At 40.8% G+C, this 21,249-nt stretch overlaps 1 protein-coding gene across 1 annotated transcript in view; it reads right to left on the reverse strand.

Moving 5' to 3' along the window:
• Catsperb (cation channel sperm associated auxiliary subunit beta) overlaps positions 1-21,249 on the reverse strand; it is a 228,535-nt gene that overhangs the window by 201,753 nt on the left and 5,533 nt on the right. The window contains exon 3 of the mRNA XM_041633087.1: positions 15,584-15,632. The gene's annotated coding sequence lies outside the window, so the exon portion shown is untranslated. The remainder of the gene's footprint in view (positions 1-15,583; positions 15,633-21,249) is intronic.

Raw genomic sequence — 21,249 nt, forward strand, 5'->3', positions numbered from 1 at the left:
GGGAAAGCCTGTGTAAGAAATACTCTTGTCTTTTCTGATGACCTTGAAAGAAGTTAGTCTAAATCTGAAAAAAAAAAGTGCAGAACACAGCAAAGAATGTCCACTAGTAACAACTCATTTCCCAGATACTGGTGACTCTTCTTTTCTCATAGGTTGTTTCTTGCACTAGAAGGTGGTAAATATTTTTCCAGGCAAGGTCTCTCAATTAACCTGGAGCTCATAGATTTACTAGACTGAGTGGCCAATAGAACTAGAAATATGCCTGTTGGGGCCTCACTATTAACTTTTTATAATGTTCAGGTAATAAAATTTTACCCTGTAGAGGATATGGTACCATGAGTCAGATTTCTAATTGCTTTGTGATCTTTCTGGATAGATAACTTTTTTCTTTAGGCCTCTAAATGTCCAAGATTCTTGACATTTTGAAGATGAGTGTTTTCCTGCAAAGACAAGAACAGAACCCTGCCCCAACCCTTATGAGATTTCCTTACCACCTGTGTGATTGTCACCTCTGTGGATGAGTTGTCATTTCTCTGTCTCAAGAGGTTTCCCTTTTTCAAACCAAATATTTATTAATTTTGAAGGTATTCATAGCTTTTCTTCTCCTGAAGAAACAAGAACAAAACCCCATCCCCAATGTAGCACATCTCCTGGTTTCCATTGTGAGATCAACACATCATTGAAATACACCAGCTGATTAAATTCAGAAGTTTTTTCTATTATGCAATGTCTCTCCGCTGCTGCTGTTCCTTTCTCATTAGCGTTAAGAAAATTCAAGGCTAATAAAGCATTATGCAATCTATTTCTGGGGGTATATTCCATCCCTTTCTGTTTGTTTAGCATATCCTTTACAGTTCAATTTTACCTTTCTATAACTGCCTGATCTATAGGATTGCTTGGTATACCTATAATATACTTTATATTATAATAAGCAAAAAAAAAAAACTCTTTCATTTTCTTAGAGATATATGCTGGACCATTATTTGTCTTTATTTGTGCAGGTATACCCATAATGGCCATAACTTCTAAAAAAATGTATGATTACTGAATCAGCCTTTTCTGAACTCAAAGCAGTTGCCCACTGAAACCCTGAATAAGTGTCAATGTTGTGGTGTACATACTTTAATTTTCCAAATTCCGTAAAGATCCATCTGCCAGATTTCATTCCTTTGAGTACCCTTTGGGTTACTCCCTGCAAGTAGCAGTGTTTAGTTATAGAAAAAACAATTAGGACATCTCTTTATAATCTCCTTAGCTTGTTGCCATGTAATAAAAAATTCATTCTTTAAACCTTTGCTATTGACATGATTTTTCCTTCACCACATTTCCAATCAATAATCTATCAACTTCAGCATTACCTTGTGCTAGAGGTCCTGGCAGACCCGTATAGGATTGGATGTTTGTTATGTGTATGGGACAAAGCCTATTCCTGATTATATCTCAAACCTGAATGAGTAATTAAGACAATTCTGTATCATCAGTTATAAATTCAGCAGTTTCAATATGAAAGACAATTCATTCTGCATATTGTGAATCAGTGACTATATTGAAAGATTCTTTAAAATCCCTTAGTACCATGAGAATAGCATATAATTCTGACTTTTTGACAGAATTATAAGGTCTTTGTTCCACCTTACTTAAATCTTCTGATATGTAACCTGCCTTTTCTGATTTATTTGCATCAGTATAGAATGTTCAGGTTCCAGTTATTGGTGTGTTGCATGCAATGTGGGGAAGGATCCAAGCAGTTCTCTTTATAAGGTTAATTCTACTGCTATTGGGATAACTGCTATTAATCTCTCCTTAAAATTAGCACAAGCAATTTGCCAGGGTTCATAATCTTCCCATAATTTTTTTAAATTTCATTAATGGGGCTGTAGAGATGGCTCAGCAGTTAAGATCACGGGCTGTTCTTTCAGAGGTCCTGAGTTCAATTCCCAGCAACCACATGGGGGCTCATAACCATCCAATCTGGTGCCCTCTTCTGTCCTGCAGGTATACATGCAGACAGAACACTGTATACATAAATAATATTTTTTTAAATTCCTAATGATGTGACAGATATGGTGGGTCTTACCTGTCATCTCAGTGCTTGCAAGCCTGAGTTAGTAGGCTTACCATAAGTTAGACACCAGTCTTGGTTACACAGTGAGATATATCTCAGAAAAACAAGTGAAAATAAACAAAATTAAATTTCATCAGTAGTAAAAGACACTAAAATCTCTGCTGGATCGATTTCTGCTAGTTGATGCAGTCTCAATTTTCCTTTTATAATTAAGAGATCTTTTCCACATAAGATCTTAATTTTATACTTGGTTTATGTGGGAAAAAGATATATTCTGAGATAATATCATCCCTCTGCATTAAAATTCCTATAGGGGAAATTCTGGGAGGCAATATGACTAGAATGCAATTAAGATTTGGATTCACCTGAGCCACATGTGCCTCCTGTAATTTCTCTTCAACCACAAATTCTTTCTCAGCTTTAGCTATTAATTCCCTAGGGCTATTTAAGTCTTTGTCACCATCTAAGGTTTTGTTTATTATGTTTGTTTATATGAATATAAACATTTGTTTATATTTGTTTATATGAATTATTAGATCATGTGTTATCCCAACAGCAGGTTGTAGACTGAAAATATCTCCTAAAAATCTTTGAAATCATTAAGAGTTCGCAATTGATCACTCTTAACTTGTGTCTTTTGTGTTCTAATTTTCTGTAAACCTATTTTATAACCTAGGTAATTGTCGAAATCTCCCTTTGTATTTTTTAGGGGCAATTTGTAATTCCCATTTAGGCAAAACTTTCTTTACTTCTTCAAACATTCATTCTAAAGTATCTGTGTTTGAATCAGACAGCAAAATGTCATCCATGTAATGGTAAACTATAAATTTAGGAAATTGTTTACATATTTCCAATGGCTGACTTACAATATATTGGCACAAGGTGGGGCTATTGAGCATTCCCTGTGGGAGGATGGTCCATTGATATCTCCTAGTAGGCTGAGAATTTTTATAAGTGGGAACTATGAAGTCAAATTTTTCTCTGTTCTTTTCTTGTAAAGGTATAGTGAATAAAACAGCATTTTAAATCAATAACTATAAGAGGCCCATCCTCTAGGTAGTAGGGAAGCAAAGGCTCATAGGTTGAATTACCCTATGGGCAATTAAATTCAATTACAGCTCTTAGATCTGTCAACATTCTCCATTTTTTTCAGATTTCTTTTTAACAACAAATACAGGGAAATTCCGAGGGCTAATTGATTATTCAATATGGTGAGCATCTAGTTGCTCCTATTCCAGTTGTTCTGAAACCAGCAGTTTCTCTTCTGTTAAAGGTCATTGTTTAACCCATCTTGGTTCCTCAGTTAGCCATTTTAAAGGTTAGGTTGTTGGTACCACTGAAGGTTTGCTAGTTGCTTTGTGATCTTGTACACCCTGAAAGACTTGTGACCATTTTTTAATAGTAATTTATAATACCCTTTTCTGGGACTGCAGGAATGTTAATCTGGGTATTCCACTACTACAGCAGGTAAGGACCCCATAAATTCACTGTGATATTAACCACATATGGCCTCAGCCTTCCTCTCTGTCCTTCTATTCCTATGCATTCAACCCATCTTGTGCTTTGTTTCACTTAAGATAAGGTTCCAATTCCTAGAATCCCAACAAAATTCTTCAAAGACCTTGAAAGAACAGTACTTAACTTATATGGAAAAGCAAAACACCCAGGATAGAAAAAACAATCCTGAATAATAAGAGAACTTCTGGAGGCATCACAATCCCTGACTTCAAACTCTACTACTGAGCTACAGTACAGAAAACAGCCTGGTACTGGCATAAGAACAGACAGGAGGACCAATGGAACCAAACAGAAGACCCAGATATCAATCCACACATCTTCAAACACCTATCTTTTGACAAGGAAGCAAAACATATCAAATGGAAAAAAGAAAGCATATTTAACAAGTGGTGCTGACATAACTGGATATCAACGTGCAGAAGAATGAAAATAGACCCATATCTATCACCATGCACAAAACTCAAGTCCAAATGCGTAGAAAACCTCAACATAAAGCCAGCCACACTGAATCTTATAAAAGAGAAAGTGGGAAGTACACTTGAATGAATTGGCACAGGGAACCACTTCCTAAATATAACCCCAGCAGCACAAACACTGAGAGAAACAATTACTAAATAGGACCTCCTGAAACTGAAAAGCTTCTGTAAAGCAAAGGACATGGTCAACAGGACAAAATGACAGCCTACAGAATGGGAAAAGATCTTCACCAACCCCACATCAGACAGAGGTCTGACCTCCAAAATATACAAAAAAACTAAAAGATTTGGTCATCAAAAAAAACAAATAATCCAATAAAAAAAAAGAATATGGACCTAAACAGAGAACTCTCAACACAAGAATCTAAAATGGCTGAAAGATACATTGTAAGGGGCGCCTTTAAGACTAAGTATAAGGTTCTGCAGTCTACATTCTAACATTTAAATGTGGAATTAAGACCTGTGGTTTAAGAAAACTCATTTTTCCTTTCATGCCAGTAAGGCAAGTATACCGCTGGTAAATTATCACTCGAAATTCTTTTTTTATACCTAATCAAATGAAAGGCTTTTGTTAATCTTTATAAATTAGTCTGGGGGACTGGAGAGATAGCTCAGAGTTTAAGAACATTGGTTGTTCTTCCAGAGGTCCCAAGTTCAATTTCCAGCAAATTGCTGGCTCACAACCAACTGTAATGAGATTTGGTGCCCTCTTCTGGCCTGCAGGTACACACACAGGCAGAACACCGTATACATAATAAATAAATCCTTAAAAAAATAAGTTAGTCTGGATTGAATGACCAAGCTGTATGATGAATTATCATCTCTCCTATTCAGGAGGTCTCTCCTTTTTGAATATAATCTTTATGAATCTTGATGGTATCCACAGCATTTCTTCTCCTGTGGAAACGAAAGTAAAACCTGTTCACATATCCCAGTTTCCATTCTGAGGTCAACACGTCTTTAAAATATACAGGCTGATTTAATTCAGCAGTTCTTTCTACCATCCAGTGTCTTTCCGCAGCTGCTGTCCCTTTCTCATTAGCGTTTTAAAATTTTAAAGTTAGTAAAGCACTGCATAATGTATCTCTGGGTGTCTTTATTACCCCTTTCTGTTTGTTAAGCAATCAAACTCTGAATCCAAGAGATCCACATGTGCATCCTGTAATTTCTTTTCCACCAGAGAAAATTCCCTCTCAGCCACAGCTCATAATATTCTTGGACTATTTAAATCCTTATCACCTTGTAAGGTTTGAAACAAATTACTTAGCTCTTAAGTAGTTAACCCAATGATGGACCATTGCCAGTTAATATCTCCCAACAATTTTTGAAAATGATTAAGAGTTTTTAATTGTTCTCCCCTGATTTGTACTTTTTGTAGTTGAATTTTCTGTGAATTTATCTTATTTCCTAGATGACTGATAGAATATTCTCTTTGTATTTTTTCAGGAGCTTTTTGTAATCCCTAGCTGAATTTTTCTGTGAATTTATCTTATTTCCTAGATGACTGATAGAATATTCTCTTTGTATTTTTTCAGGAGCTTTTTGTAATCCCCAGCAAAATAAAATTTTCTTTACTTCATCTAACATTTTTTTAGGTATCTGCATCTGAATCAGCCAATAAGATATCATCCATAGGGGTAGATTTTAGATTGAGGAAATGGTTTGCGAATTATTTTGATGTCTGTTGTACAAAATATTGACACAAGGTGGGACTGTTTAATATCCCTTGTGGAAGAATGATTTGTTGATCCCTTTTAACAGGTTGTGAGTAGTAAGTAACTAGTCATTGTAAGGAGGCACTGTGAAGGCAAAAAATTCTCTATCCTGTTCTTGTAGAGGTACAGTTTAAGCACCGTCTTTTAAACCAATCACTATAATATTCCATTCCCTAGGTAATAAAGAAGGCAAGGGAAATCCAGGCTGTAGAGAGCCCATTGGGTGAATTACTTTATTTATGATTCTTCAATCTGTTAACATTCTCCATTTTCCCAATTGTCATGATGACAAATATAAGAGAATTCTCAGGACTGGTTGATTTTTCAATATGTTGAGCATTAAACTGTTCCTGTACCAGCTGTCCTTATGCCTATAATTTTTATAATGTCAAAAGCCATTGTTTTGCACACAAAGGTTTATCAGTTGACCATTTTAAAGATAGGGCTGTTGGTATCTTTGAAAGACCAACTGTTGTGCTCAGCCTATAAAAACCCCCGAGTAGTTTGAATGGGAACTGTTCTTGATAATACCTTTTAATGTTTCTCTCATAAGTATTCTTTTTTTTTTTTTTTTTTTTTGGTTTTTCGAGACAGGGTTTCTCTGTGGTTTTGGAGCCTGTCCAGGAACTAGCTCTTGTAGACCAGGCTGGTCTCGAACTCACAGAGATCCGCCTGCCTCTGCCTCCCGAGTGCTGGGATTAAAGGCATGGGCCACCACCGCCAAGCCCAAATGTTGTTTTTAATGAAATTTTAATCATTAGATTTTTTTTTTCAATAAGACTCAGGAGCCAGCCGGGTGGTGGGAGAGTACACCTTTAACCCCAGCACTCGGGAGGCAGAAGTAGGTGGATCTCTGAGTTTGAGGCCAGCCTGGTCTACAAGAGCTAGTTTCAGAATAGGCTCCAAAGCTACAGAGAATCCCTGTCTCGAAAAAACCTAAATAAATAAATAAATAAATAAATATAAAAATAAAACAAGTCAGTTGCTGGGGTGAGAGCCTGCTAGAGTTCAAAGAGGCAGAGAAAGCACCCAGCTGACCTTCCTCCTCTGCCAACATCCCAATACCCTTCCCTTCTCCTCCCATCTCAAACAGGTCTCCTCAAACTCAATGCTCAATGCCCCCCTCTACTTCTTACGCATCTCTCTATCTGTCCCCGGACTCCCTCTTACTCTCTATGTTTTTTTTCTTGTTCACTTCCTGTCAACTGAGTATTTGCTTTACCTCTTGATCTATGGTCGACGTTTTTAAATCCTGTTTAAAACATTCAAGCAGAAAAGACTCTTGGATTGAAGGTGTTCACTAGGGCTGAGCCACACCACAGTTAGAAACGGGTTTTTCTAGTAAATAATGCAATCTCTGGGTTCACATTGTAATCACATATCCTGCAACAATGTTTCTGGTAAAATATCAGTTTGTGTCTTTCACTGGTTGGAATGTCTGATTTTTGCTGTTGAATGATTAGCATTCTTCACATATTCTAGAAAATCTCTTATCAGATATATGTGGCTTTGCAAACATAATGTCCCAGTACATAGCATATCCTTTTATGCTAGTAACAGGGTATTTGATGGAGGAAATCTTAAATTCGTATAAAGTCTGGCTCAATAATTCTTCTGCTGGTGGCTTGTGCTGTCTGTGTCAAGTTCAAAAGTGCTAGAAATAAATGCATTTGACATTATTCCTCTCCTAGTTTACCTTGAAAGTCTAACTACTTATTACCAGAGCAAATGTTCTACTTATGCCATTGTTCTCACAGCAGTTTTAAAAGAACTAGCGCTGGACTGGAGAGATGACCATAGCTTACGAGCACTGGTTGTACTCACAGAGGACTCAGGTTCCATTCCCAGTAACCACAGAACAGCTGTTAGTAACTCCAGTTCCAGAGGATCGGAAGCCGCCTTCTGGCCTCTAAGGGCACTGCATGCAGACGGCACGGACATAGATACAGACAGAACACCCATACACATAAAGCAACTTTTGAAAAAGGAACGAATGCTGGGTGAGCATTTCCTAGCATTCACATTTTCATGTTTAATCTCTAGTGCCTCAAGAGGTAGGAGAAAGCCTGTGTCATACTTTCTCATGTGCTCCTGGAATCACCTATCTATCATCTATTTATCTATCTATCTATCCATCCATCCTTCTACCTATCTGTCATCTTCCTTTTATCTATCTATCTATCTATCTATCTCTTTTGTGTTTTGTTTTGTTTTGTTTTTTTCAAGACAGGGTTTCTCTGTGGCTTTGAAGCCTGTCCTGGAGCTTGCTCTGTAGACCAGGCTGACCTCTAACTTACAGAGATCCACCTGCTTCTGCCACCCCTGATCCCCAGTGTTGGAATTAAAGGTGTGCACCACCACCACCCAGCTGTTTTGTTTTTTTGTGACAGTATCTCACTAGCTCTCACTATGCAGACCTAACTGGCCTAGAACTTACTATGTAGACAAGGATGGCCTTCAATTGACAGAGATCTTCCTGCTTCAGCTTCCCAAACGTGAGGATCAGAGCCAGGCAGGATACTTGGAATTTCTGAGGCCCAGGAAGAAACCTGTACTTTCTTTTTATATAAAAAAAATTATTGGAGGGGGTCTGGAGAGATGGCTCAGTGGTTAAGAGCAGTGTCTGCTCTTCCAGAGGTCCTGAGTTCAATTACCAGCAACCACATGGTGGCTCACAACCATCTGTAATGAGGTCTGGTGCCCTCTTCTGGCCTGCAGATGTACACACAGACAGAATATTGTATGCATAATAAATAAATAAGTATTTAAAAAAAAATTTTAAAAAAAATTATTGGGCTGTGTCCGAGTACTCGGGGCTCCCGGGCGGGCAGCAGTTCCTTTGTTTCTGTGGCCTGCCTGCACCAACCGGGGTAGGTGCTTTGTTTGCGAGCTGCCCAACCAGCACGGAGGCCTGATCTTTCGGCGCCAGGAGACCCAGCATTGGGGTGAGTTTCTGGGGTGAGTTTCTGGCCCACGTCGCCAGCCTGGGACGGGGAGCTCGGGGGTTCCTTGGCCCCCTGTCCTTCTTGGGCTCTCTGCAGGGCCTCTACTCCCTGGGTGCTGCCTCTTTCTTCCTGGCCCACCCAGCTTCCGTCCAGAGCCCTCCCCACTTCGGCCCACTGCCCTCTTTTGGCGTGTGGCATCGCCCAGCCCAGCCTATCTGGGCGCTGGATCCGAGTACTCGGGGCTCCCGGGCAGACAGCAGTTCCTTTGTTTCTGTGGCCTGCCTGCACCAAGCGGGGTAGGTGCTCTGTTTGCGAGCTGCCCAACCAGCACGGAGGCCTGATCTCTCGGCGCCAGGAGAGCCAACATTGGGGAGAGCCAGCGTTTGGTAGGCAAGGAGACCTGATCCGGTAAAAGAAGATCCATAGGGAGCATTTGGAAGAAGAGATGGGCCGACGTCAAGGCAAGAATTCGCCCAACAAGCTGAAAAGCAACATGAAGCCACCAGAAACAAGCGACCTCACAACCGGAGGACAAGAACCCCTTAATCAAGAAGAAGGAGAAAAGATTGACTTCATGAAAGTGATTGACACCCTTAAACAGCATGTAAAAAACGCCCTTATAGAAATGGATGAGAAATATAACAGAAAGTTTGAAGAATTGAATAAATCAGTGAATGATACCCTAGAAAACCAAGGAAAAACAATCAAACAGATAATGGAAACAGTTCAAGACCTGAAAACTGAAATGGAGGCAAAGAAGAAAACACAAACAGAGGGTCGGCTGGACATGGAAAATCTAGGTAAACGAATACAGACTACAGAAACAAGCATAACCAGCAGAATACAAGAGATAGAAGAAAGACTCTCGGATTCTGAAGATACCATAGAGAAAATAAACACACTGATCAAAGAAAACAGCAAGTCCAACAAAATCTCATCACAAAACATTCAGGAAATATGGGACACAATAAAAAGACCAAACCTAAGAATAATAGGAGTAGAAGAAGGAGAAGAAGTGCAGCTCAATGGTCCAGAAAATATATTTAATAAAATTATAGAAGAAAACTTTCCCAACCTAAAGAAAGATATACCTATGAAGGTTCAAGAAGCATACAGAACACCGAATAGGCTGGATCAAAAAAAATCATCCCCTCGCCATATAATTATCAAAACACAAAGCATACAGAATAAGGAAAGAATATTAAGAGCTGCAAAGGAAAAAGGCCAAATTACTTATAAAGGTAAACCTATCAGACTTACACCTGACTTCTCCATGGAAACCATGAAAGCCAGAAGGTCTTGGATAGATGTACTGCAGAAACTGAGAGACCATGGGTGCAAGCCCAGATTACTATACCCAGCCAAGCTTTCATTCACTATAAATGGAGAAAATAAAATTTTCCAGGATAAAAACAAATTTAAACAATACGTAGCCACAAATCCAGCCTTACAGAAAGTAATTGAAGGAAAATCACTAACCAAGGAGTCCAACAATGACCACAATAACTCAGACATCTAGAGACCATTCACCAACACAAAACAAAGAAGGGAAACACACAAACTCTACGACTAAAAAAAAATGACCGGAGTTAACAACCACTGGTGATTAATATCACTTAATGTCAATGGACTCAACTCACCTATAAAAAGGTACAGGCTAAGAGATTGGATAAGAAAACAGGATCCAACATTCTGCTGTTTACAAGAAACACACCTCAACCACAAAGACAGGCACCTACTCAGAGTAAAGGGCTGGGAAAAGGCCTATCAAGCAAATGGACCTAAGAAACAGGCAGGTGTGGCCATACTAATCTCTAACAAAGTTGACTTCAAACTTAAATCAATCAGAAGAGATGGAGAGGGGCATTTTATACTCATAACAGGAACAGTTCATCAGGATGAAGTCTCAATCCTGAACATCTATGCCCCTAATATAAAAGCACCCACGTACATAAAAGAAACATTGCTAAAATTCAAGGCAGCCATCAAACCGCCCACACTAATAGTAGGAGACTTCAACACTCCTCTCTCACCAATGGACAGGTCAATCAGACAGAAACCTAACAGAGAAATAAGAGAATTAATGGAGGTAATGAATCAAATGGACTTAACAGACATCTATAGAACATTCCATCCAAATAGGAAAGAATATACCTTCTTCACTGCAGCTCATGGAACCTTCTCGAAAATTGACCACATAGTCGGTAACAAAGCAAACATCCACAGTTACAAAAAAATATTAGTAACCACCTGTGTCTTATCAGATCACCATGGATTAAAATTAGAATTCAACAATAATGCTACCCCCAGAAAGCATACAAAGTCATGGAAACTGAACAGTCAACTATTGAACCATACCTGGATTAAGGAAGAAATAAAGAAAGAAATTAAAGTCTTCCTGGAATTCAATGAAAATAAAGAAACAACATACTCAAACTTATGGGACACTATGAAAGCAGTCCTAAGAGGAAAGTACATAGCACTAAGTGCCCAGTTAAAGAAAACAGAGAAAGCTCACATTGGAGACTTAACAGCCCACCTGAAAGCTCTAGAAAAAAAAGAAGCAGACTCACCTAGGAGGAGTAGAAGACTGGAAATAATCAAACTGAGGGCTGAAATCAACAAAGTAGAAACACAGAAAACAATCCAAAGAATCAATGAAACAAAAAGCTGGTTCCTGGAGAAAATCAACAAGATTGACAAACCACTATCCAAGCTAATCAAACGGCAGAGAGAGAATTTGCAAATTAATAAGATCAGAAATGAAAAGGGGGACATAACCACAGACACAGAGGAAATTCAGAGAATCATTAGATCTTACTACAAAAGCCTATATGCCACAAAATTGGAAAATGTAAAGGAAATGGATACTTTTTTAGATAAATATCATATACCAAAGTTAAATCAGGACCTGGTGAACAATCTAAATAGACCTGTTAGTCGCGAAGAATTAGAAGAGGTTATCAAAAACCTCCCTACCAAAAAAAGCCCAGGAACAGATGGTTTCAATGCGGAATTCTACCAGAACTTCCAAGAAGATCTAATACCTATACTCCTTAATGTATTCCACAATATAGAAACAGAAGGGTCATTACCAAACTCCTTTTATGAAGCCACAATTACTCTGATACCAAAACCACTCAAAGACTCAACCAGGAAAGAGAACTACAGGCCAATCTCACTCATGAATATCGATGCAAAAATCCTCAACAAAATACTGGCAAATCGAATCCAAGAACACATTAGAAAAATTATCCATTATGATCAAGTAGGCTTCATTCCTGAGATGCAGGGCTGGTTCAACATACGAAAATCTATCAATGTAATCCAGCATATAAATACACTGAAAGAAAAAAACCATATGATCATTTCATTAGATGCTGAAAAAGCATTTGACAAAATTCAACATCCATTTATGTTAAAAGTCTTGGAGAGATTAGGGATACAAGGGTCATACCTAAATATAATAAAAGCTATATACAGCAAGCCGACAGCTAACATCAAATTAAACGGAGAGAAACTCAAAGCCATCCCACTTAAATCAGGAACATGACAAGGCTGTCCACTTTCACCATACCTCTTCAATATAGTGCTTGAAGTTCTAGCAATAGCAATAAGACAACATAATGGAATCAAGGGGATTCGAATTAGAAAGAAGAAGTTAAACTTTCGTTATTTGCAGATGATATGATAGTGTACATAAGCGACCCCAAAAACTCCACCAAAGAACTTTTACAGCTGATAAACAGCTTTAGTAATGTGGCAGGATACAAGATCAACTCCAAAAAATCAGTCGCCCTCTTATACACAAAGGATATGGAAGCAGAGAGGGAAATCAGAGAAGCTTCACCATTCACAATAGCCAAAAACAGCATAAAATATCTTGGGGTAAATCTAACCAAGGAAGTGAAAGATCTATTTGACAAGAACTTTAAGGCATTGAAGAAAGAAATTGAAGAGGATACCAAAAAATGGATGGACCTCCCTTGCTCTTGGATTGGGAGGATCAACATAGTGAAAATGGCAATTCTACCAAAGGCAATTTATAGATTCAATGCAATCCCCATCAAGATCCCATCAAAATTCTTCACAGATCTGGAGAGGACAATAATCAACTTTATATGGAAAAACAAAAAACCCAGGATAGCCAAAACAATCCTATACAATAAAGGATCTTCTGGAGGCATTACCATCCCTGACTTCAAACTCTATTACAGAGCTACAGTAATGAAAACAGTGTGGTACTGGCATAAAAACAGAGAAGTCGACCAATGGAATCGTATAGAAGACCGGATTTTATCCCACAAACCTATGAACACCTCATTTTTGATAAAGGAGCTAAAAGTATACAATGGAAGAAAGAAAGCATCTTCAACAAATGGTGCTGGCACAACTGGATGTCATCCTGTAGAAGAATAAAAATAGACCCTTATCTATCACCGTGCACAAAACTTCAGTCCAAATGGATTAAAGACCTCAATATCAGCCCGAACACACTGAACCTGATAGAAGAGAAAGTGGGAAGTACCCTACAGGAGATGGGCACAGGAGATGGCTTCCTATGTATAACCCCAGAAGCACAGACATTAAGGGCAACATTGAATAAATGGGACCTACTTAAACTGAGAAGCTTCTGTAAAGCAAAGGACATAGTCACTAAGACACAAAGGCAACCTACTGACTGGGAGAAGATCTTCACCAACCCCACAACAGACAAAGGTCTGATCTCCAAATTATATAGAGAACTCAAGAAACTAGACTTTAAAATGCTAATTAACCCAATTAAAAAATGGGGCACTGAACTGAACAGAGAATTCTCAGCAGAGGAAGTTCAAATGGCCAAAAAACACTTAAAGTCGTGCTCAACTTCCTTAGCAATCAGGGAAATGCAAATCAAAACAACTTTGAGATATCATCTTACACCTGTCAGAATGGCTAAAGTCAAAAACACCAAGGATAACCTTTGCTGGAGAGGCTGTGGAGGAACGGGTACCCTCATCCATTACTGGTGGGAATACAATCTTGTGCAACCACTGTGGAAGTCAGTGTTTCGGTTTCTCAGGAAATTCGGGATCAACTTACCCCTGGACCCAGCAATACCACTCCTGGGAATATACCCAAGAGATGCTCTATCATATGACAAAAGCATTTGTTCAACTATGTTCATAGCAGGATTATTTGTAATAGCCAGAACCTGGAAACAACCTAGATGCCCTTCAATGGAAGAATGGATGAAGAAAGTATGGAATATATACATGCTAGAGTACTACGCTGCGGTAAAAAACAATGACTTCTCGAATTTTGCATGCAAATGGATGGAAATAGAAAACACTATCCTGAGTGAGGTGTCCCAGACCCAAAAAGATGAACATGGGATGTACTCGCTCATAATTGGTTTCTAGCCATAAATAAGGGCCACGGAGTCTACAATAGGTGAACCTAAAGAAGCTAAGTAAGAAGGTGAACCCAAGGAAAAACATATAGTTATCCTCTTGGCTAAGGGAAGTAGACCAAATTGCCGGGGAGAAAATTAGGATCTTGGGGGTGGGGTGGGATGGGGGTAAGGGGAGATGGGGAGAGAAAAGGTAGAAGGGAAGGAGGGGGGACTTGGGGAGCACGGAACCACAATTCTTAGTTAAGGGAACCACTTTAGGGTGGGCAAGAGATTTGACCCTAGAGGGGCTCCCAAGTGCCCAAGATGAGGTTCCCAGTTAGTTCCTTGGGCAGCTGAGGATTGGGAATCTGAAATGACCCTATCCTAGAGCAATACTGACGAATATCTTGCATATCATCATAGAACCTTCATCTGGTGATGGATAGAGATAGAGACAGAGACCCACACATGAGCACTGGACTGAACTCCCAAGGTCCCAATGAGGAGCAGAAGGAGGGAGAACGTGAGAAAAGAAGTCGGGACCACGAGGCGTGCACCCACCCACTGAGACAGTGGAGCTGATCTACTGGGAGCTCACCAAGGCCAGCTGGACTGTGACCGAAAAAGCATGGGATAAAACCGGACTCTCTGAACATGGCGAACAATGAGGGCTGATGAGACGCCAAGGACAATGGCACTGGGTTTTGATCCTACTTAATGAGCTGGCTTTGTGGAAGCCTAGCCAGTTTGGATGTTCACCTTCCTAGATATGGACGGAGGGGGGAGGACCTAGGACTTACCACAGGGCAGGGAACCAGGACTGCTCTGTGGACTGGAGAGGGAGGGGGAGAGGAGTGGGGGGAGGGGGAGAAGGGTGGGAGGAGGGGGAGGGAAATGGGAGGCTGGGAGGAGGTGGAAACTTGTTTTTTGTTTATGTTTTTTTCTTCTTTTCTTAATAAAAAAAATTATTGAAGCTGGAGAGATGGCTCAGTGGTTAAGAGCATTGCCTGCTCTTCCAAAGGTCCTGAGTTCAATCCCGGCAACCACATGGTGGCTCACAACCATCTGTAATGAGGTCTGGTACCCTCTTCTGGCCTGCAGACATACACACAGACAGAATATTGTATACATAATAAATAAATAAATAAATAAATAAATATAAAAAATTATTTATTATTTTTATGAGTATTTTGCACGTCCGTGTGTCTGTACACAATGTGCACGCCTGTGGAGGCCAGGAGGAGGGCATCAGATCCCCTGGGAATTGAACCTGGGTCCTCTGGAATAGGGACCAGTGCTCTTTACCACCGAATTGTCTCTCCAGCTGCACCCCACGCCACCTCCCCACACCATACTTTCTTCTCACCATTATAGCATACACATACTCACAGCTGAGAAAACTAAAACTGCCATTTGGCCAGTACAAAGTTCCCATCGATAACTAAGGACAAAGGTTGGTTCACAGATAGACCTGGGATCCTGAGTCACACCTGTCACCGTGGTCAAAGGAGGGAAGCACTGGAGAGAAGGAGAGTCATCCTGTAAAAGACACAAGCGGGCATAAAAGCTAGTCCCTGGCCTTAGTGTATGACAATACAACCTGCCCTTTTCCTTTCTCGGCCTGCCTAGCTCTTCTCTGGGCTCTCTCGGCTTCTGCTCTAGCCTTCCACTGAGCTCTGGAATTCTTCATGACCTCCTAAAATCGCACTTTGCTGAGAAACAGATTATTGGGCCGTGACCTCTCTCCTTGCGCGCTAATCTTACAAGTGTCCACTCTCAGTTTAATTAGCTCGGTGTTGAGGCTGAGAAATGGCACTGACCTTTACCTAGTGCTCCAAAACAGTGTTCCCATTTAGTCAGTTAAAAAGGAAGATAGTATACTCGCTCTTTTTAAACTTGTATTGATTTAAAAAAAAAAAAAAAGCTGTGTCTGGGACCTGGAGAGATGACTCCTGGCTAAGAGCAGTGGTTGCTCTTGTGGAAGGCTGGATTCAGTTCATAACACCAACACTGAGATGCTCACCGCCGCCTATAACTCCAGCTCCAAAAGATCAGACAACCTCTACTGGTCCCTGCAGGCACACACACACAAACTCATATACAGGCCAACACATACATATGCATATAAATGCACATACATAGATGTATACATACACACACACACACACACACACACACACACACACGCACTTACACATAAAAATAAAACAAACCTCTAATAAAGGTAGTGTCTGACTACATAGCCCAGGTAGGCCTTGAATTTTCCTGGAACTAGCTCTTGTAGACCAGGCTGGCCTCAAACTCACAGATTCACCTGCCTCTGCCTCCTGAGTACTGGTATTAAAGGCAAGACGTGCACCACAACCACCCAGCTGGCCTTGAATTTTCAATCCTCCTACCTCAGCCTCCTAAGCGCTGGAATTACAGGTAAACATCTTGTGCAATGCTCAATCTATATTGCCAATTTTTCATATGTTTCTTTGATTCAACTTCAAATACTGTAAAAGAAAACTAAATTCCACTGCCTGGTGTGGTGGTGCATTGCTACCCACTCAGCGCAGGCCCAGCACTCAGGAAGCTGAAGCAGGAAGTTTGCAGTGACTTCAAAACCAGTCTGAGCCACATGAAACCCTGTCACAGACTGGTCCCCCTGCCTGCAAAAGAAGGAAGGAGGAAAGGTAGGAAGGAAGGAAAGAAGGAAGGAAGGAAGGAAGGAATTAAAATCCAATTTAATTAAAATGTAGAGGTCACTCATATAAAAACAAAACTAGCACAGCATTTTAGTACAAATATCTGTATTTGTAGTGTTCAGTCTGTATATCTATACAATTACTGTGGAGTTGGTCTGACAATACCTGATCTCTACCAGTTCAAGTCTTAGAACCAGACATCTAGACTGTGCTCAAAAGGTCGTGTAACACAGCCAGGCGGGGTTGTGCAGGTCTGTGACCCCAGGTACTCCAGAGGCTTAGATAAGAGAAGGACAAATTCAAGGTCAACCTTTCATATACAATAAGTCTGTAGTCAACCTGGGCAATCTTTTCTTAAAATAAAAAAACAATTCAAAGACTGGGAATGTGGCTGAGCAAAATGACTCAGCAGGTAAAAGTACTAGCTATGGAACCCCTGGTGTTGTAAGCGATCCCCTCATTAAAATTTGCTGTTTCATATTAAGCTAGCCTGGTTATTATGCCACTTACATGAAGGGACTGGAAAGATGGCTCAGAAAGAGTGCTTGGTTCTATCCCGAGGACCTTAGCAGTCGGATCTTAGTATCCATATTGGGCAGCTGCTATCCCTGCACCTTCACCTTAGTTTTGAGAATCACCAGGGCTGGAGAGATCGCTCAGTGGTTAAGAACACTGGCTGCTCTTCCAGAGGTCGTGAGTTCAATTCCCAGCAACCACATGGTGGCTCACAGCCATCTATAATGAGATCTAGTGCCCTTTTCTGGCATATGGGCATACATGGAGGCAGAATGTTGTATACACAATAAATAAATAAATCTTTAAAAAAAAGGAAAAAGAGAATCACCTCCTGAAAGTTGTCCTCTAAACTCCACAGGCATGCATTGCATGTCCACATTCATGCATATACATCACACACACAACATGTTAAATAAACAAATTAATTAAAAGCTGGGAATATGACTTAGCAGTAGATCGCCTACCTAGCATGTGAAAAGCCTTCAGTTCAATCCCCATTACTAACAAAAAAAAAAGAAAACCCATTGCATAAAAGCACTGTATATATTACCATTACCAGCAGGGTTTTTTCATGTGTCTTGTATGTTTGGTGTGTGTTTGTGTATCTGTACATGCAAGGGCATAGCATATGTCTAGATGACAGAAGTCAACATTGGGTATCTTCAACACTCTCTATCTTAGTTTATTTCTGTGTGTGTGTGTGTGTGTGTGTGTGTGTGTGTGTACACATGTGTGCAGGTGCACATGAAAGTCATAAGAGGATATCAAATCCCCTGGAGCTGGAGTTACAGGCATTTGTGAGCTGCCCAATATGGATGCTAAGATCCGACTGCTAAGGTCCTCAGGATAGAACCAAGCACTCTGAGCCATCTTTCCAGTCCCTTCATGTAAGCGGCGTAATAACCAGGCTAGCTTAATATGAAACAGCAAATTTTAATGAAGGGATAGCTTACAATACCAGGGATCCAGCGATGAGCAGGAGATACAAAAAAGAGACCGGCTGGGCTCACGCCCGCCAGATTTATACATAAACATTAGCCTGAGGCGAACACGCCCCCCAATGAGCTGGGCTACCCCTGCACCTTCACCTTAGTTTTGGGATCTGTTGCTGAGCCCAGAGCTCACTAACTGGCCACACTGGCTGGCCAGCTGACTCCTCAGTACTGGGAACGCAGGCACAAGCAATTACACTTGTCTTTTAGGTGGGTCCTCATGCCTTCTGAGGAAAGCTGGGAATGTAGCACGCACCAGCCGTGGGTTAGATCTCTAGTACCACAAAATAATAAAAACACAAACTAACTAGATCCTACTTATTCAGTCCTGATCAAATGTATTTCTACCCTCTTTGAAAGTAGACTCCCTGGGTATGGTTGTGCACACCCTTAATCCCAGAACTTGGGAGGCAAATGAATCTCTGTGATTCAGCCTGATCTACAGAGTGAGTTCCAGGACACCCAGGGCTACACAGAGAAACCCTGTCTCAAAAAACCAAAAAACGAAAAAAGTAGACTTGATTATGCAGATTGTTATCTGTTTCCTATTGAATCTGTGTTGTGCATAACCTCCTAAAGCCGTGCTCTGGGCCAAGCGTTTTAACATGTTTGGACTCTGGGTCAGGAATGGGAAGGCTTGGCTAGGCAGACCCTGGCCCGAGGCCTCTCCTGCAGTTACAGTGAAACACCAGCTGCACCATTCTCTAAGAAACACGCATGGCCGCAGCTGTTGAGAGCTGTCATCTGGAGCTCAGCCAGGGCTCCCTGCACCTGTGCAGCCACAGGTGGCTTTTCTGGCAGAGCACTTACATGGTGGCCGGTTTCCCCCACAGAAAGCATTTTGACAGAAGCAGGCTTGCCAGCTCTGCCCTGTTCTCTGATGTCAATAGCATCAATCCTGCTTCCCTCTGTGGGGCACAAACATGTTGGGGTGATCTGCCCAGGTCTGAGGAGGGAAGTGGTGATGTCATTGCTTTTGTTTGTTTTAATTTGGTGGTTTGGAGGGATAGGTTTTAGAAAGTTCAAGGCCTGCCTGGGCTACAGAGGTAGGGTCTCATTATTTAGCTCCTGCTGACCTCATACTCACTATATAGTCCTTGATGTCCACAAATTCGTGATCCTACTGCCTCGGCACCCGAAGTGTTAGTGTTGGGAGGCATGTTCTGCCACAGCCATCTTGAGACGGGTTCTTCTTTTTTATTTTGTTGTTGTTTTTGGTTTTTCGAGACAGGCTTTTGCTGTAGTTTTAGAGCCTGCCCTGGAACTAACTCTTGTAGACCAGGCTGGCCTCGAACTCACAGAGATCCACCTGCTTCTGCCTTCCAAGTGCTAGGATTAAAGGAGTGCACCACCACCGCCCGGCAAGACATGTTCTTATATGGTATAGAAGGCCCATACTTGTTGTGAAGCCAAGGATGATATTAAATTTAGGATCTTTTTTTCCTTCAACTCCCAAGTGCTGGGGATTACGGGCATACTCTACCGTACCTGGTCTATGCAGCATTTGGGATTGAGTCCAGGTTTTTGGTCACATTAAGCAAACATTCTACCAACTGAGCTACATCCTCAGTCCCAAGACTCCATGTTTGTTTGTTTGCTTGTTTGTTTGTATTTTGTTTTTATGGAGACAGGATTTCTCTGTGTAGCCCTGACCATCCTGGAACTCTCCAGGCTGTCCTCTGTCTCCTATGTGCTGGGATCAAAGACACGCACCCATACTCCCGGCTCCAAGATTCCATTTTTAAAAGGTATTTATTTTATGTGTGTGTAACTGAGTGTGAATGAATACATATGCTCCTACTTTGCGCAGATACCCACAGAGGCCAGCAGGGAATGTCAAATCACCTATAACTGGAGGTACAGATTGCGAGCTGCCCAGTGTGGATGCTGACAACTGAATCTAGGTTCTCTGCAAGAGCAGCAAGGGATCTCCTGCACTAGCTCTCCAACCCCTACCAAGACTCCATTAACTCACAGAGATCCATCTGTGTCTTCTTCCCCAAGAATTTGGAACTAAGGCATGCATGATCACAACTATTAAAGATTTCATTCTTGGAGTCTTTGGAAAATGTCTTAGAAAAATGTCAAAGAACTTGAAAGTGACTTTTTTAACATGTATTTTGTTTCTGTGAGATGGGGAGGGGTGTGTGGCTGTCAGAGGAGAATCAGTTCTCTCCTTCCATCATGTTGGTTTCAAGAACCAAACTCAGATCCTTGGGCTTAGCAACAAGTGCCTTTACCCGCTAAGATATCTCAAGGCCCTTCGCAGGTAATTATAGTTATATTTTATTTATGTTTTAATAAATGCTTGCCTGAAGATCAGACAGTAAAACTAAGTCACTAGAGGTCAGGCAGTGCTGTCACACACCTTTATTTATTTATTTGTTTGTTTGTTTGTTCAATTTTCTTTTTTTTAATCTTTTTTTTTAATTTATTTATTTATTATGTATACAATATTCTGTGTGTATGCCTGCAGGCCAGAAGGCACCAGACCCCATTATAGATGGTTGTGAGCCACCATGTGGTTGCTGGGAATTGAACTCAGGACCTTTGGAAGAGCAGGCAATGCTCTTAACCTCTGAGCCATCTCTCCAGCCCTATTTGTTTAATTTTCGAGACAGGGTTTCTCCTTAGCTTTTGGTTCCTGTCCTGGAACTAGACCAGGCTGGCCTTGAACTCACAGAGAACCCCTTGCCTCTGCCTCCCCAGTGCTGGGATTAAAGGCTGAGCATGTCAACTTTTATAAAGAAAAACATTTAATTGGGTGGCTTACAGTTTCATTCCTTTTTAACCTAGGTGCTGAGATTAAACCTAGGGCCTTGTGCATGGTATAACTGAGCCATACTCCTAACCCTCTGTCTTAGTTAGGGTTTCTATTGCCATGAAAAGACACCATGAGCATGTCAACTTTTTTTTTTTTCGAGACAGGGTTTCTCTGTGGCTTTGGAGCCTGTCCTG

This window comes from Microtus oregoni, unplaced genomic scaffold, assembly GCF_018167655.1.
Source record: "Microtus oregoni isolate MIOR12 unplaced genomic scaffold, Mior012 000043F_ref0000047, whole genome shotgun sequence".
NCBI classification, from domain to species: domain Eukaryota; kingdom Metazoa; phylum Chordata; class Mammalia; order Rodentia; family Cricetidae; genus Microtus; species Microtus oregoni.